Here is a 16,648-nt window from a genome sequence, read left to right on the forward strand (position 1 = left end):
ATCTGATAATATAAAAGGAGTTTAATCAGAAAAATTGGAGGTGCTGCATTTTAATAGGACAAGCCAGTGCAGGATTAAACGAGTAAGCCACAGTCTGTTCTCCGTGGTAGTGGAGTCTAAAAGTCGAGGACATGTTTAAGGTGATGGGGGAAAGGTGTAAAAGGGACCCGAAGGCCAACTTTTTCCTCACAGAGGATGATGCATCTATGAGTTGCTCTCAGTATCCTGGGTGGCAGAAGAACACAACTGCTTCATAGGGAATCTGTTGCTTACCATTTCTATAGTGCTCCCATAAATGTGTCCAATAGTTACGTTTGTTCATTCAGCTGGTATTCTGTGGATGTCCCTTCCATAATGCAAAGCTATTTGCCATGTCTACTCGGAGTTAGCTGGTATGTGACTCTATACTTACAGTACCACCCCTCCGAGATATTATAGTCGAGAGTGTTTTATTGTCGTCTGTCCCAGAAAGAACAATGACATCCTTTCTTGCAGCAACACAACAGAATATATAAACATAGTACTCTGTGAACAATATAGGCCTAGGACTATCCACTATAGGACTAGTCACGACCAGAGGTCATAACCTCAGAATTAAAGGACGTTCCTTTAGGAAGGAGATGAGAAGGAATTTCTTTAGTCAGAGGGTGGTGAATCTGTGGAATTCTTTGCCACAGAAAGCTGTGGAGGATATTTGGATGTTTTTAAAGCAGAGATAGATAGATTCGTGATTAATACAGGTGTCGGGGGTTATGGGTTGAACAGATGAGAATGGGGTTAGGGGGGAGAGATAGATCAGCAGCGATTGAATGGCGGAGTAGACTTGATGGGCCAAATGGACTAATTCTGTTCCGATTACTTATGATCTTATGACCTTATGACAAGTTGCTTTGTCTGGCACAACTGGGTTTCAATCGCTCCTTATTTCCTTCACACCCGAGTGTGGTTTCATCAAATCACAAAGTTAAAAGTTCAGTTTAGAGATACAGTGCGCAAACAGGTACTTCAGCCCACTGAGTCTGCATCGACCAGTGATCCCCGTACACTAACCAACACGCAGTAGGGAAGACAATTTACAATTTGAACACCAGATCTAAATGTAGTTGAGCCCACAGGTGCTAGGCACCAAATCAGATCTCTCCTTCAGGGCATTCCCCATTGCTGTAAGCAAAAGTTTGGGAATGTTGCTTTGGCATGTTGCAAGTAGGGTGTAGAAAATCAATGCCCCTTTTCCAGACACTTAACAGATGCCTACGCACTCGGTATCTCGGATGGCAGAAGGACACAGCTGCTTCATTGGGAATCTATTGCTTACCATCTCAGTAGGGCTCCCATAAATGTGCCCAGTAATTATGTCCAATCAGCTGGTATTCTGTGGATGCCCCTTCACTGGTGTCTGTAATGGGAAGGAATTTGCCATGTCTACTCACAGTTCGCTGTTATGTGACTCCACACTTACAGTACCACACCTCCGAGATAGTTGTGGAGTCGAGAATGTTTTATTGTCATATATCCCAGAAAGAGCAATGAAATTCTTACTTGCAGCAGCACAGCCGAATATGTAAACATAGTACACTGTAAACAATATAATAAACGAGAAAAAAAACATTTGCTGTGTATGTGAAAAATGTAGACACACAGACACTCAGATGCACACCCCGTTACTGTTCTCCGGCTCCTATATCTACATCCCTATTCCTGATTAGTCATACAGCATGGAAACAGGCCCTTCGGCTCAACCTGCCCACGCCAACCAACATGTCCCATCTTCACTACTCCCACCTGCCTGCATTTGGCCCATATCCCTCTAAACCTGTCCTATCCATGTACCTGTTTGCATTTTTCTTTGAAGTGTAAGTTGAGGAAGTGACTCACTTCAGTAGTTGGCCAAAGACCACAAACCTTCCTTGTGGCCTTATAAGTGAACAAAGAGACCATGGAGCCTCGCGTTTATTTGAAGCTCTTTCACAACATTCATGAACAACTAACTGCAATCTTTTCTTTTTCTTTTTCTTTTTTCTTTTTATTTTATTAGAAGCAATTGTACAAGGATAAAACGTTCGGCATCTCAAATTATACAATTATTGTACAGCATCATTTTTAACCTTATAACCTAAATTGAAAAAATGGGAAAAATGAAACAGAGGGAAAGCAAGAAAAGAAGAAAGGAAAAAGTGAAGGGATAGAATAGAAAAGAACGAGAAAAAGACCCCTAAGCTACCAAAGCAGTTGCAGAGAGAAAGAGGAATAAGAAAAGATGGAGATATACCTTGCCTCTCCTCCCCCCCCCCCCCCCCCCCCCCCCCCCCCCTCCCTCACCCAACGTAGCATCGGATTTAAATTTAAATTTGTGTTTCACCGTACTATTGTTGTAAAAATTCAGTAAAGGGTGTCCATATCTTAAGAAATTGATCTGGTTTTTCCGCCAAGACAAGCCTAATGTTTTCCAAGTGTAGTGTCTCGGACATATCTGTAATCCACATCTTCACTGTGGGGACTGTTGTCTGTTTCCAAAATGTAAGTATTAATTTTTTTGCCATTATTAGGCAGTAGTTGAGGAAACGTCTTTGAAATATTGTTAGCTTAGAACAGGCCTCTGACATACCTAATGTGATCAGTTTTATATCTGGGTCCAATTTAGTTTTAAGTATTTTGGAAAAGGTATCAAATATTCCCCTCCAGAAGTTTTGTAACTTTGTGCAGGAAGCTAAAGAATGGGTTATAGTCGCTTCTTGGAGGAGACATTTATCACAAATAGGAGAGACATTTGGGAAGATCTTGTTCAATTTAGACTTTGAGTAATAGAGTCTGTGCAGTATTTTAAATTGTATCAGGGAGTGCCTAACATTAAGAGAACAGTAATGTATGTATAAAAGGCTTTCCTCCCAACTATCCTTTGAAATTGATTAACCCAATTCATCTTCCCATGCTCGCCTAATCATTTCAGAAGTTGGGATATGTGCAGTTCAAAGGGTATTGTAATGCATTCATGCATTCGTCTAATATATCTGGGCCCATAGAATGACAGTCTTGCGTGTGTGTTTTCACATAGTCTTGGATTTGAAGATATCTAAAAAAATTACTAACTTTCAAATGATATTTCTCCCGTAATTCTTGAAACGAGAGGAAGATTCCCTTCTAATAAAGATATCCCAGTGTTTTAATTCCTACTTTAGATAAGGCAAACGCCTTATCTAAAGCAGACGGTTTAAACAAGTGGTTGTTGGCGATTGGTAAAAGGAGAGAGAAATTTCTCAATTTGAGAGTTGATTTCTGTAATGTATATAATGTAATTAGCATATGTTATGTCTTGTGCGAGGGGACGCATGCGCTGGAGGAGACTCATGGTGGCGTCCTGAAATAAAGAAGCTGGTTAGTTTACTCCTGTATCTGAGAGTTCTTTTGAGTCAGTTCCAAGAACCCAAAATACACTACAATTGGCGACGAGGATGGGATAAAGTTTGTGCACTCACCCACCGGACTGTTTTGCAACACGTAGGATTGTTTAACAGTTTGAACTGTAGATACGGAGTTGTGTCACAGTTGTTTGTGAGCTGGACAAGAGAGGCCTGCAGATCCCTCTATGCAGGGGGCTGCATTTAAAACATCAGCTGTACAAGTCGGTGAGTTTTGTCAGGCTACCTCTATGTTGTGTCTACGTGGCAAGATGTCGTCCTTCGGATTATTACTCATTTTAGACTGAGTTTTCCTTTTGTCAAATTCCTCAAACTGAATAGTCTTTGTATAAGTTTTAGGTGAATTGTTACACCAAAACACACAACAACAGCACGAAGAGGATAAAAGAACAGAAAAGGAAAGAAGAAGGACTGTCAGAAAAAAAAAGGTTGTGTTTGGAAACAAAGTGGAACGGCACCAAGCCAAAGAAAAGCAAGGTCGGAACAGGAAGCAAGGAAAACACGTGGGGCAGTAAGTAAGTGTCACCGAAGAAAGCAGCCGACAGCTGGAAGCCTAACCAGCAGGACAGCGACGGTGTCAACTTACCTGGAACGTTTTCCAGGGCTGTGCAGCCAAGGCAAAGGGGCAGAAGAGGCCCAGCAGCTGCCACCGACTTCGGACGTTTTCCAGGGCTGTGTAGCCCACAGCCAGGCCCAGGAGCCGCCAACGACGTCGAGTGAGGGCCTAGTACCGGGTAGGTCACGGACAGGTCCGGTGAAGCCACCGATGAAACTGAGTCAGCCCGGCTGGGAGAAGAGTCAACCCGGTCGAGGGAGAAAGCCGGCCGCGTGAGAAGCGGACCAGCAGCGGAAAAAAAAAAGCCCGGCCACACGTGAGAAGTGGACCGGCAGAGTAAAAGAAAACTGGCCGCGAGAGAAGCGGACCGGTCGTGAAAGAAAGCCCGGTCGGGAGTAGAGTCAGCCCGACCGTGAGCAGAAAAGAGGGTCCGGCCGCGCAAGAGAAGCGGACTGGCCGAGGGGGAAAGCTCGGACGTGAGATGAAGTCCAGCCCCGAGCAAAGAGTAGGTCCGCACGAGAGAAGCAGGACAGCACTCAAGCACTTCAGCCCGGTCGGGAATAGAGTCAGCCCGGTCGTGAGGGCTGTGGAGACAACGGGCAGGCAAGTCAGCAGAGCAGCAGTAGTCGACTGGGCAGCGAGCCAGCAGCAACAAAAGTAATGATGAAGCCCGGAGGAGCCAGCAAAAGCAGCAAAAGTGGAGGTCTGGCGAGGCCAGCAGCAAAAGTACCGGTGGGGAAAGCTCGAGAGGTCGAGAAGGCACTGGTGTCCATTGGCCGACAAGCTGGACAAGTGAAATCCATCAACGTAAAAGCAGGACTGTACAATGTAATGCGTTGGTCACTGTTCCTTCACAGTAAAAGCGGGACTGTTTGGATGTAATGCATTGGTCACTGTTATTAATAGTAAATCTGTGTGCATAGCAGGAATATGGTTAAAATGTTCTAAATGTCTATTAACATGAAATGTTGGTTAATAGTATAAATCTATTATTATAAGAATTAGTAATAGTCAGTGGGCTGGATCACTTCTTAGCGTGTAGAAGGATTAAGTTCCGTGCAGAATACACAGTGAGAGAAAAGAAGATAGTGCACCTGAATAGCAACAGGTAGCATGGCTTTTCAAATTGTAGGGAATGTGCCCCAGTTAGATTATGGGTGTAATTTTGAGAAATGGACCAAAGCCTTGGAGGCTTGTTTCATTTCCAATGATATTGCTGCAGAGGAGAAGAAGATAGCATGGTTCATATTAGGTTTAGGAAGAGAGGGTTATCAAACCTTACGTATGTTACTGCTGCCAGCAGCGCCCACGGATAAAATGTATGAGGAGTGTAAGGAGGCTTTAATGGCTCATTTCTCGCCAAAGCCTCCAAGGGTATCCAGAGGCAAGGAGCCTGAACTAAGGAGGGCAGAGAGTCTCTCAAAGGACCGAGGTCAAGTGCAAAAGGACAAAGGTCAAATGCAAAAGGACAAAGGTCAAGTGCAAAAGGACAAAGGTCAAATGCAAAGGGACACAAGTCAAGTGCAAAATGACACAGGTCAAGTGCTAAGGGACAAAGGGCAAATGCAAAGTGGCAGAAGTCAAAGGCAAAGTGAAATTGCCATCCAAAGGGCAACCCTAACTATTCAAGCTGCATTCAGGGGTATGAATGTACGGAAAGAAAATCCGGAACAAACAGAAGGCAGCAACGGTAATACAAGCAGCATTTAGAAGGCACAGAGTATACCGTCAATACAAGGCAATGAGATTGGCAGCTATAATATTACAAACCCATTATAGGGCACACCTTCAAATGGAAAGTGATCGCAAAACTTACATGAAGGAACGCAGAAGCGTTGTACTGCTTCAGGCAGCCTACCGTGGAATGCTTGTTCGAAGGCAACTGCGGGGCATGCATGAATCTGTCAAGGTCATGCAGACTTATTATCAGATGTATAAACAGCGTCAGTATTTTAAGAAACTACGCTGGTCTGCCATTGCTGTACAGCAACGATACAGAGCATGCCAGATAAGAGATGTCCAAGTGAGACAGTATAAGAGTTTGAGAGAAGCAGTGGTGTGTATTCAGGCCTTATACCTCGGGATCAAAGCCAGAGTATTGGTAGAGAAAACCTAGGCAGCACGCTGTATTAAGTCATTCATAAGAATGTGAATTACAAGAAAGCATTTCTTGATGCAAAAGGTGGCTGTAGTCACTCTGCAAGCTGCATACCGTGGTTACCGATTAAGGGTACGGTATAGAGCTATGCGACAAGCAGTCATTTCAATCCAGAGATGGTACAAAGCATGTAAAATAGGGCATTCCCAGTTTGTGCAATATCAGTCAATGAGGGATGCAACTATTACCATTCAAACTGCCTACAAGAGTATGGTGGTTAAGCAAAAGAGAGCTACTGTAAAAGTGCAGTCAGTACTCCGTATGAGTTGGTATAGGAAAGACCCAAGGAGACAAATAGACGCACAACAGAAAAGGCTGAAACGATACAAAAGACTTAAACGATATAGGAAAGACTTCCTCAAACCGATTTATACAGCAGTTGTAGTGCAGTATCACTACCGTGCTTATGTAGTAAGAGAAATATACAGAGCGCAAATCAAAGCCACTGCTGTATTGAAAGGACAGTATAGATCCTACTTCTTGATGAATAACCAGAAAGGTGATTTAAGAAGACAAATAGACGAACAGCAGAAAAGGCTTAAACGTTGCAAAGAACGGTTAAATAAATGTGTGACGATGAGCAAAAAAGCTGTTAACAGAAAAGTCTAAAGAAGAGAGGCTTGTCGGTCGAGACAAAAGTATGCAGGACCGATTGCGATTAGGACACTTCAGTATAGTCCAGCATGGAGCTTCCTTCACTGAGCAATGGACAAATGTTTATGCATTGCAGAATGTCATTATACACCAAGAGCAGATAAATATGCAGCGCCAGGAAATTGAGCGACTGAAAAACGAAAACCTGCAGTCATGTGACAGATCCCACCTACAAATAAAGAACAGAAACAGAGGAAATGTTAACTTTAGCAGAATATCAAGAACAGGAAGAAATCTGCAAATTAGATTAGGATATTTAAAAAGGGAAGAGGCAGAGATACAGGTAGAGCTAGAGTGATTAGAAAGATGAGTGGAACGAACCATTATAAGTGCTAAGTTTAGATACAGCTTACAGTTATGAGGATGTAATGTCAGATGACTAATAATATAATTTTGCAACTGTGTTCATTATATTTAATGTAGTAGAAATGATATTATTCGCCTCCAAGCTAAAGGGGGAGCAGTGTAATGTATATAATGTAATTAGCATATGTTATGTCTTGTGTGAGGGGACGCATGCGCTGGAGGAGACTCAAGGTGGCGTCCTGGAATAAAGAAGCTTGTTAGTTTACTCCTGTATCTGTGAGTTTTTTTGAGTCAGTTCCAAGAACCCAAAATACACTACAATTTCAATTGTTTCCAAATTCATGGGGTGGAACTGCAATCTTTTCAAGCTGAAGTCTTCCCAGGAGTTTGAGAACCACAAGCCTGTTACTTCTTAAATGTTTATTTAATGTTTTGCAGGAGGAGACATTTATCACAAATAGGAGAGGCATTTGGGAAGATAAAGTCATAAGATAAACCCCACCCATTTTGTGCAACTCTTGTTGCTGCCAACTCTCCTGACTCGCCTGAGGGTGAGAGTTGGCAAGACTCCCCACACCTGCTGCCTCAACATCCTGCTCCCAGCCCAGGTGTGGGCGTGAAGGCAGAACTGAACCTGACATGACACCTCCGGGACGTCAGCTCGGAAGCCTGAGTTCCAAGCCTTGCGGCTTGGAAGAGGAAGCATGAGATAGACTGGGAGGAGAGGGGAGCAGTTCTTGTGCAGAGAGATGGGAAGAGGTAGCAAATGCACGACCTCCTGCAGCCACAGAGTCTGGATTTGATTGAAAGCAGTGAATCTGATTCACCATCTGTGGAGAAATGGCAGCTGGAGTTTAATCCGAGCAAGTTTGAGGTGTTGCACTTTGGGAGATTGAATATAAGAGGAAAGTGTACAGTTAATGGCAAAACCCTTAACAGAGGGATCATGAGATCCAAGTCCATTGCTCCTTTATCTCTAACCCCAGATTCTACTTTTCCCTAATTTCTACTCCACTCTGTTTACTCCATCACTCTACATCCCATTCCTTCATCACCCCTCCATTCCCCTTACTCTTGCACTCATTCCTGTCCATTTATCCCCTTCCCTCTCCACACTGAGGTCCCTCGCTCGGTCTCCCCACTCTATAGCACAGAAACAATCCCTTTGGCCCAACTTGCCTGTGCTGTCCAAGATGCCCCATCTATGTTTGGCCCATATCCCTTTAAACATAAACCTACCCCACCCCCTTTCTCAACTCCTCACTTCCTCTCTAACCCACTCCCCCTTTAACTCCCATCTCTCTCTCTCCCTCATTCACACTTGCTACACATCTGACTCCCCTCTTTCCGCACCATCTCCTCATGTTACATTCCTTCCTCCTCTCCTCTCCCCCCTACATCCTTCCCCCCGCAAAAGTCCCACCCTCTCAAACACCCCTCTCCCTCTCAGCATTGTTCACTTTCCTTGCCTCGAGCTGATCCTACCCTGCCCCTAATCACTATCTCCCACTCATTCGCATTATTTAGAAATTTTGGTATTCCATAATTGTCTAATAATGCGCTGAAAACCTCGATTAACTTTTGTTTTAATAACCACACAATTAATATTTTAATCATTTGACAGCCCTAATTATTATGTTAAGTGTGTTGATACAATTACGTTTCATTATATTGTAAGGTTCTGATGCAAATAATGATCTCAATAGCTGAGAGGAATTATTCTTAGTGGAATTCAATTAATAAACTGCTATTCTTTCATTTTTAATACAGTGATTTGTATTACTGTCTATCTTTTTATTTGCATAACTAATTTGCTCGGGTTAAATATGAAATTATACAGGATATGAGCTTTGGGTATTATAGAATAGTTGGCGGGGGTTGGTTGGAGATGCTGAGGGAAAGTGATATGGCCACACAAAAATACCAAAACTATTTCAAACATTAGTTATACCATTGTATTTTAAGATTAGAAACATAGAAAATAGGTGCAGGAGTAGGCCATTTGGCCCTTCGAGCCTGCACCGCCATTCAATATGATCATGGCTGATCATCCAACTCAGTATCCTGTACCTGACTTCTCTCCATACCCCCTGATCCCTTTAGCCACAAGGGCCATATCTAACTCCCTCTTAAATATAGCCAATGAACCGGCCTCAACTACCTTCTGTGGCAGAGAATTCCACAGGGGGGGGGGGGGGGGGTAGTGTGTGTGTGTGTGTGCGCGTGTGTCTCTCTTTGTCATTACAGATTGTTTAGGTTTAGAGGGACAAATGCGTGCAGGTGGGACTAGTGTAGATGGGCTTCTTGGTCGTCATGGGTAAGTTGGGTCCAAATGCCACGTTTCTGTGCTTTGTGACTCTCTGCCTCTGTGGCTGTACAGCCCTCTGACTCTTTGGGTGATGGCTAGGAAGCCTTGAAGTTCAGCAGTTTGCACTGACGTGGTTTGCTGGAAAGTTCATCTTAAAAGTGCATAAGTTTTGTCCCATGCAACTCCCTTCTTGCCAAAACAAAGCCAGCCTCCAAATGGAGATAACATCATTTCAAAGTGATGAAAGAGATTAAGAATTGAAATAGTCTTTCAAATTGAATTTCTGCACTATTCCATAAGTTCAAGTTCATTGTCATGTGTCCCTGATAGGACAATGAAATTCTTGCTTTGCTTCAGCACACAGAACATAATAGGCATTGACTACAAAACACATGAATAAATAAACTGATAAGTTCATTTGATAATTCATAAGAAGCTGATGAGCGAAAATATTTTAGTCACTTTTGGCTTTCTTAAAGGACCTGTGACAAATTGACAAACGTTGTATTTGATATTGAATAACATCATCTCATTCTTTCCTTTTGTATTTGGTACTTTTAACGTAATGTTCATGAACAAAGTGCAACCTACATACTGATCAGCTGTCAAAATCAGCATGTGAAAGGCAATAAGTGAGTCTGGGATAAAATTGAATCTGGTCTTTACACATGTCTGCTGCTGCATGATCAGGCAATTGTGAACACTCTCTTTATATTCATGCTAGGATCATGTTTCCTCACTAGCTTAGCTAGATGAGACACTGGTTTGGGTTTAGGGCTATTAATGTAATGTGTAACCGAGGTACAGTGAAAAGCATTGTTCTACATGCTTTCTGAACAGATCAGATACCATACATAAGTACAATTGTCAAACTCTGGTACAATATATAGAGCAAAGGGGAAGATAGAGAGTGCAGAATATAATTCTCAGCATAGCAGCGCATCAGTTCCACCGAAAAAGTCCAATGTTCGCAATGGGGTAGAGGTGAAACGGATGGTACCCCAGCTTACGGAAGGACTGTTCAGAAGCCTGATGACTGAGTGAAGTAGCCTTAAAAAAATTTTTTTTTTTTTTTAATCAAAAATATTTATTCAAATATTAAAATAGTATTGACAATACAATAAAACAAAACACCACCATAATACAAGAACAAATATGCTAAGCAACTGCTAAACAATTATATTGCAATCCTTGTCAAGGATACATTCAACCCCCCTCGGTGCCCAGCGGTCCCGGAACTCCCTCAGGGTGCCCGTAGACAGGGCGTATTCCCTTTCCATCCGCACCCGGGCACGGACGTATCCCCGGAAAAGGGGCAGGCAGCCGGCTCGGGTAGAGCCAGTGAAGTAGCCTTGGGTGAAGTGACTTTCACCGTGTCCAAGGCTGTGAAGCTGAAGGACCACACGTTAGCTTTCCTGTATTCACATAAATAGCTGAGGCAGTTATTGGAGAGTGCCCAGTGAACCTGGAACAATACCACTTCACGGAGCCTATGTCTCGAGAGGAAGTGCAGGGAACAAGCAAAACTCCATGGGTAAACTGTTTATTTCTCGATGGCGTCTTTATAAGTATTTTAATTGACATCTTCTTTGCTGTGAATTGTTCCATCACAATGTATGCTGATACATATTGGGTTTGAATGAAGCTGTCAGGCGGGGTAGTCGTGACTTAATTTTATTACGCTACTTTTGGCAGGACAAATTGTTCAAAGCTAAATATCTGGAATCCTGTCAATAGAAAGTTGGCACAACAATAATGAATCGACGAATTGATGTTTTCTGTTTCTATCCTGTCTGCGAGGGAGATATGGTTCTCTGAAACCTTTTATTATTGCATTGTCTGTTAAGTCAAGCTAATCGTGTTTAACCTTTGAAGTGTAAATGAACAATTAGTGATGTTTTATTTCACGATTCACATACACTGTTACCTGTTTTGGTTCTTGAACAAGCTCAACATGTTGCTTAACATAAGTCAGTTAGGCAAGTGATTCAGCACAACCTGTCTGGCCTGCATCGTCTTGTTTTATCCAGTTAGGGAACACATGCTGTGTATTTGTTAATGCTCCATACAGAATACTCCGTACAGTAAGGTGCAACATTCAGCATAAGAGGACTGTATTCATAGCCACGCTGGCTGCAAAATTCACTGTAAACTACAGAGTAGCCCTCCTTCACTTATTCTTCAATACGGAGATATCACGCCTTTGGTAACAGATTTGTTCTACCGCTGCACCACTGTGTCATCCTTCATTAAAATAGGATACTGACCTTCATTAACAAGATATGTTTTGCTAAGATCTTATTTTTCATTATTTCACTCCATGTGTATGTTCTGTATTCACTAGCAGCAAAGTGTTTGAAAATAAATTTTGCTGATAATATTTCATTATTTAAATTAATTGTAATTGTTTGCAAACACATTTGCTCCATTAAACGCAATGAGACCGTCCTTTGTTGGAAATGAAAGTAATGGAGACATAGCTCAGATAAAGAAACGAGCAGGGGAAGGAACTCAGCGGGTCAGGCAGCATCTGTGGAAGCAAAGTGATGGTTGATGTTTCAGATTGAGACCCTGCATCAGGACTCTTGTGTCCCCAGGTTACTGTGTAGCCGGGTGACCAGTTTACCATTGCCAGTCAGTCCCATCTACCTGTGGGATGGCAACAAAACTGAAGCTGCAAGGTGGTGGGAATAATCTGTCCCAAGGGGGGCAGGACTGGTTGGAGGAAGGGTGGTGTTTGTCTTCATCCACTCTATGCTATTTCTGTAAATATCTCTAAGAGTTTGAATTCCAAGGCAACATTGAGGGTCTGCAAACGAAGGCTCTATCTGCTTTGGTGCAGGCAATCTAACACTGACATTCACAAGATTACCTATCTCTATCATCTAGTCTAGAGGTTAGTTAGTTTAGTTTATTGTCAGGTACCAGGTACAGTGAAAAGCTTTTGTTGCGTGCTGCAATTTGGGGCAGAAGATCAGGGGCAGCAGAGACGCCTTCACATATAAGTTGGAGACATAAGAGATAGCGGTTGCTGTAATCAGGAGCAAACATTTTTTTTTACTAAAGATAGAAACGAAGTTCTGGAGTAACTCAGCAGGTCAGACAGTATCTCTGGGTCTGAAAAGGATCCCCACCAGAAAGGTCACCCATCCTTTTTCTCCAGAGATACTGCCTGACCCGCTAAGTTCCTCCAGCCCTTTGTGTCTACCTTTGCAAAAAACAAACTGCTGGATGAACTCAGTAGGTCAGGCAGCATCTGTGGAGGCAGAGGGATTGTCATCCTTTAGGATTGAGAACCTGCGATTAAAGTATGTGGTGAAAACCACAGAGAGGGAGGAACAATAGAGAGATCCCTCATGTCAAAGAGAAAAAGTTATTTAAAGTGAGAATACCATGAAGAGACTTCACAGTCATGGTGAAATGGAGACATAGAGTCTGCAGATGTTGTAATCTGGAGCAAGAAACACTGCTACCTCTCTGTGGTTTCTGCTTTCGTTTGTGTTTTGACCACGTTCTCAGTCCTGATGTGGGGTCTTATCCCAAAACATTGACTCTACCTCAACCTTCACGGGTGCTGGCTGACCCACTGAATTCCTGCAGTAGTTTGTTTTTTCCTTTATGTGTACGTTTCGCTGAGTGGCAAAGCCCTAGCTACGCCTGCCTCTTTGCAGGGTACGTTGAACAATCCCTGTTCCAGGTGTACACTGGCCCTATCCCCGAACTCTACCTCCACTACATTGATGATGCATTGGTGCTGCCTCCTGCACCATGCAGAACTCACTGACTTCATCAACATCACGACTAATTTCCATCCTGCACTCAAATTCACTTGGACCATCTCCGACATCTCCCTACTGTTTCTGGATCTCACCGTCTCCATCGCAGGAGACAGACTATTGACCGACATCCACTACAAATCAACTGACTCCTATAGCTATCTTGACTACACTTCTTCCCACCCTGCTTCTTGTAAAGACTCTATCCCCCCCCCCAATCCCAATTCCTCCATCTACACCACATCTCTGCCCTGGATGAGGTTTTCCAGACTAGATCATCGGAGAAGTCCTTATTCTTTAGAAAACGGGGGTTCCCCTATTCCATTATAGATGAGGCTCTCACTAGGATCGCCTCGATATCCTGCAGCTCCGCTCTTGCTCCCCCTCCCCCTGTTCGCAACAAGGAGAGAGTCCCCCTAGTCATCAGCTTCCACCCCATCAGCCGTCACATACAGCATATACAGCCACATCTTCCCATCTCCACTTTCTGCAGAGATTCAAGATTCAAGAGAGTTTATTGTCATGTGTCCCAGATAGGACAATGACATTCTTGCTTTGCTTCAGCACAACAGAATATGGTAGGCATGAATACAGAACAGATCAGTGTGTCCAGAGACCGTTCAATCAAAATTCCCTGGTCAACTCATCCCTTCCCACCTAAACCACCCCCTCCCCAGGTACTTTCCCCTGCAACCGCAGGAGATGCAACACCTGTCCCTTTACCTCCCCCCTCGACTCCATCCAAGAACCCCAACAGTCTTTCCAGGTGAGGCAGAGGTTCACTCGCACCTCCTCCAACCTCATCTACTGTATCCGCTGTTCCAGGTGTCAACTTCTGTACATTGGCGAGACCAAGCGCAGACTCGGCGATCGTTTCGCTGAACACCTCCGCTCAGTCCGCCTTAACCTACCTGATCTCCCGGTGGCTCAGCACTTCAACTCCCCCTCCCATTCCCAATCTGACCTTTCTGTCCAGGGCCTCCTCCATTGTCAGAGTGAGGCCCAGCACAAATTGGAGGAACAGCATCTTATATTTCGCTTGGGTAGCTTACATCCCAGCGGTATGAACATTGACTTCTCTAACTTCAAATAGCCCTTGCTTTCCCTCTCTCTCCATTACTACCCCTTACTAGTTTTCCCACCAGTCTTACTGTCTCCGACTACATTCTTTCTCTGTCCTGCCCACTCCCCTGACATCAGTCTGAAGAACGGTCTTGACTTGAAACATCGCCCATACCTTTGCTCCAGAGATGCTGCCTGTCCCGCTGAGCTACTCCAGCATTTTGTTTCTACATCCAGATTCAGGGGCAGTTTCTTCCTTATTGCCTGTTATCAGACAACTGAACTGTCCTCTCATCAGCTCATTGGAGACCTTTGAACTATTTTTAATCGGACTTTATCTTGCACTAAATGTTGTACCCTTTATCCTTTTTCTGACATTGTGTATGCCTTTCTTTGAAGATAGGCACAAAATGCTGGAGTAACTCAACGGGTCAGGCAGCATCTCTGCAGAAAGAAATAGGTGATGTTTCGGGTCGAGACCCTTCTTCAGACTGAGAGTTGGGGGAGAGGGAAACTTGTCCATCCTGCCTGCGAATAAGCTTCCTCTTGTTGACCAACCTAGTGCAATTAATGTCCTACGACAGTCAGCAATTCCCTGCATAGCAGATGCTGACAAGGAGAAGGGAAAGGAACATGCATAATTTATTGCTATATAAAGTAGGTTTGTTAGCAGAGTGCTCAAGTCATCCATCGTAATTATGTGCGTCCCTGTCTCTCAGCAATCTCTGTGTTGCGAGTAATACGGGTTAACAATGTGATTGAGCTGCGTTTCAGGGTGGGAACGAGGGTTGGTTTAGTTTTAGTACAAAGATACAGCATGGAAACAGGTGGTCACCAGTTCTACCCTACACACTAGGGACAATTTCCAAAGCCAATTAACATGCAACCCTGCACGTCTTTAGAATGTATGAAGAAATGGGAGCACCCGGAGAAAATCCACGCAGTTACTGGGAGAACGTTTGAACTCTATACAGACAACACCCATAGTCAGGATCAAACCTGGGTTTCTGGCGCTGTGAGGCAGCAACTCTACTGCTGCGCCACTGTGCCGCCCCAATGTTTCAAGTCTGGCTATCTCCAGCTATGGGAACTCGTTGAAGTATCACTCCTCCATTAGGGGAAGCCCAAGAGGCTAGGCAACTGGCCGCCTTACAGCAGGGAATGAAATCCAGGCTAATGCCGCTGTCAACGGCTGTTCAAAGTTCATCTCATAGCTGACTGCCACTAATGGATTGTCATATCATCGGAGCTGGCGTTGCATCCTCCCCCACCCCTCTTCCGACCTCCAACACCCACCTAGGATTTATAAAATCCACTGTGCTGGAAACTAAATTGAAATGGGAATATTAAAAGTGCCTGGTGACAGACATATTTAGGTCGCGTATGGCTTGTTTGCTATTCCTACTGGATATGCTTGCACCCAGGAGGATTTCTTCACAAAGAGTTAAATTATAAATGCTGGGCCCTGCTTTAAGGCCAGATTTGCCTCGGTTTTCTTGGAAAGAGTTATTCACTGTCCTCATTTCAAAGTACTTTTGATTTCATCACTGGTAGGATGGCCCCACTTCCCAGTTATTGTGCATTGCATTGCCACCAGCATTTGCATTTTAACTCCTCGTTACTGATGCACTGTTCCCAGAAAAGGACACAATGCACTGGAGTAACTCAGTGGGTCAAGCAGCATCTCTGGCGAACATGGAGAGCTGACGTTTTCAGTCGTGACACTTCTTTCAGGCTGATTGTAGGGGTGGGGGGAAGGGGGTGGTGTGGGGGGGGCAGAGGGAAGGGAAGAAATCTGGGAGAGAGTAGAGGCAGGACAAAGCATGGCAGGTAATGGGGGGGGGAGGGTTAAATAGGCAAATGGTTGGAACAAAGGCCACAGATTAATAAAGGTGTGAGACAGATGGATGGAAGAGTTGCAAATTGTGAAGCCGGAGGAAGGAAGGGAAGATATAGGTGCAAATCCAGAAGAAGCACAAGATGGGGGGTGGGGCTTGGTGGTGGGGGGGGAGGGGGGTGAGAGAGAAAGTGCAGGGGCAGGTGGTGAGTTATTCCAGTACTTTGTATCTTTTTGTGTAAACCAGCACCTGCAGTTCCTTGTTTCCGCACTGTTCCCAGAATTGCCCTATTTCTTTTTTTAGATTACCAGAAGTTGTCATTTTAGTTTTTTCAAATCTGCGGGTCTGTTCATGGCAAAAATGGATTGATTTTTAGATATGTGATCAATTCTTATGGGAAGTGTGCAGTCGTGACCTACTCTTCCTCCAGTCTCTTATATTTCGGTGTTCGTTGGAAACTAACATTTTAATTCCTTTATTCTTGGATTAGTTTAGTTTATTAATGTCACGTACCGAGGTACAGTGAAAAGCTTTTTTGTTACGTGTTATCTAGTCTCTAATAAGGGCGGCACAG

At 43.9% G+C, this 16,648-nt stretch overlaps 1 protein-coding gene and 1 long non-coding RNA gene across 4 annotated transcripts in view; both read left to right on the plus strand.

Moving 5' to 3' along the window:
* The window catches only part of psd3 (pleckstrin and Sec7 domain containing 3), a 480,227-nt gene that overhangs the window by 37,924 nt on the left and 425,655 nt on the right, over positions 1-16,648 (plus strand). The window lies entirely within an intron of this gene.
* On the plus strand, positions 1,336-13,624 carry LOC116973665. Its single transcript, XR_004412104.1, has 4 exons — positions 1,336-1,346; positions 8,987-8,991; positions 11,914-11,916; positions 13,435-13,624. It is a non-coding gene; the product is annotated as an uncharacterized LOC116973665 (long non-coding RNA).

The sequence above is a fragment of the Amblyraja radiata genome, chromosome 1 (assembly GCF_010909765.2).
Source record: "Amblyraja radiata isolate CabotCenter1 chromosome 1, sAmbRad1.1.pri, whole genome shotgun sequence".
In the NCBI taxonomy this organism is placed as follows: Eukaryota; Metazoa; Chordata; class Chondrichthyes; order Rajiformes; family Rajidae; genus Amblyraja; species Amblyraja radiata.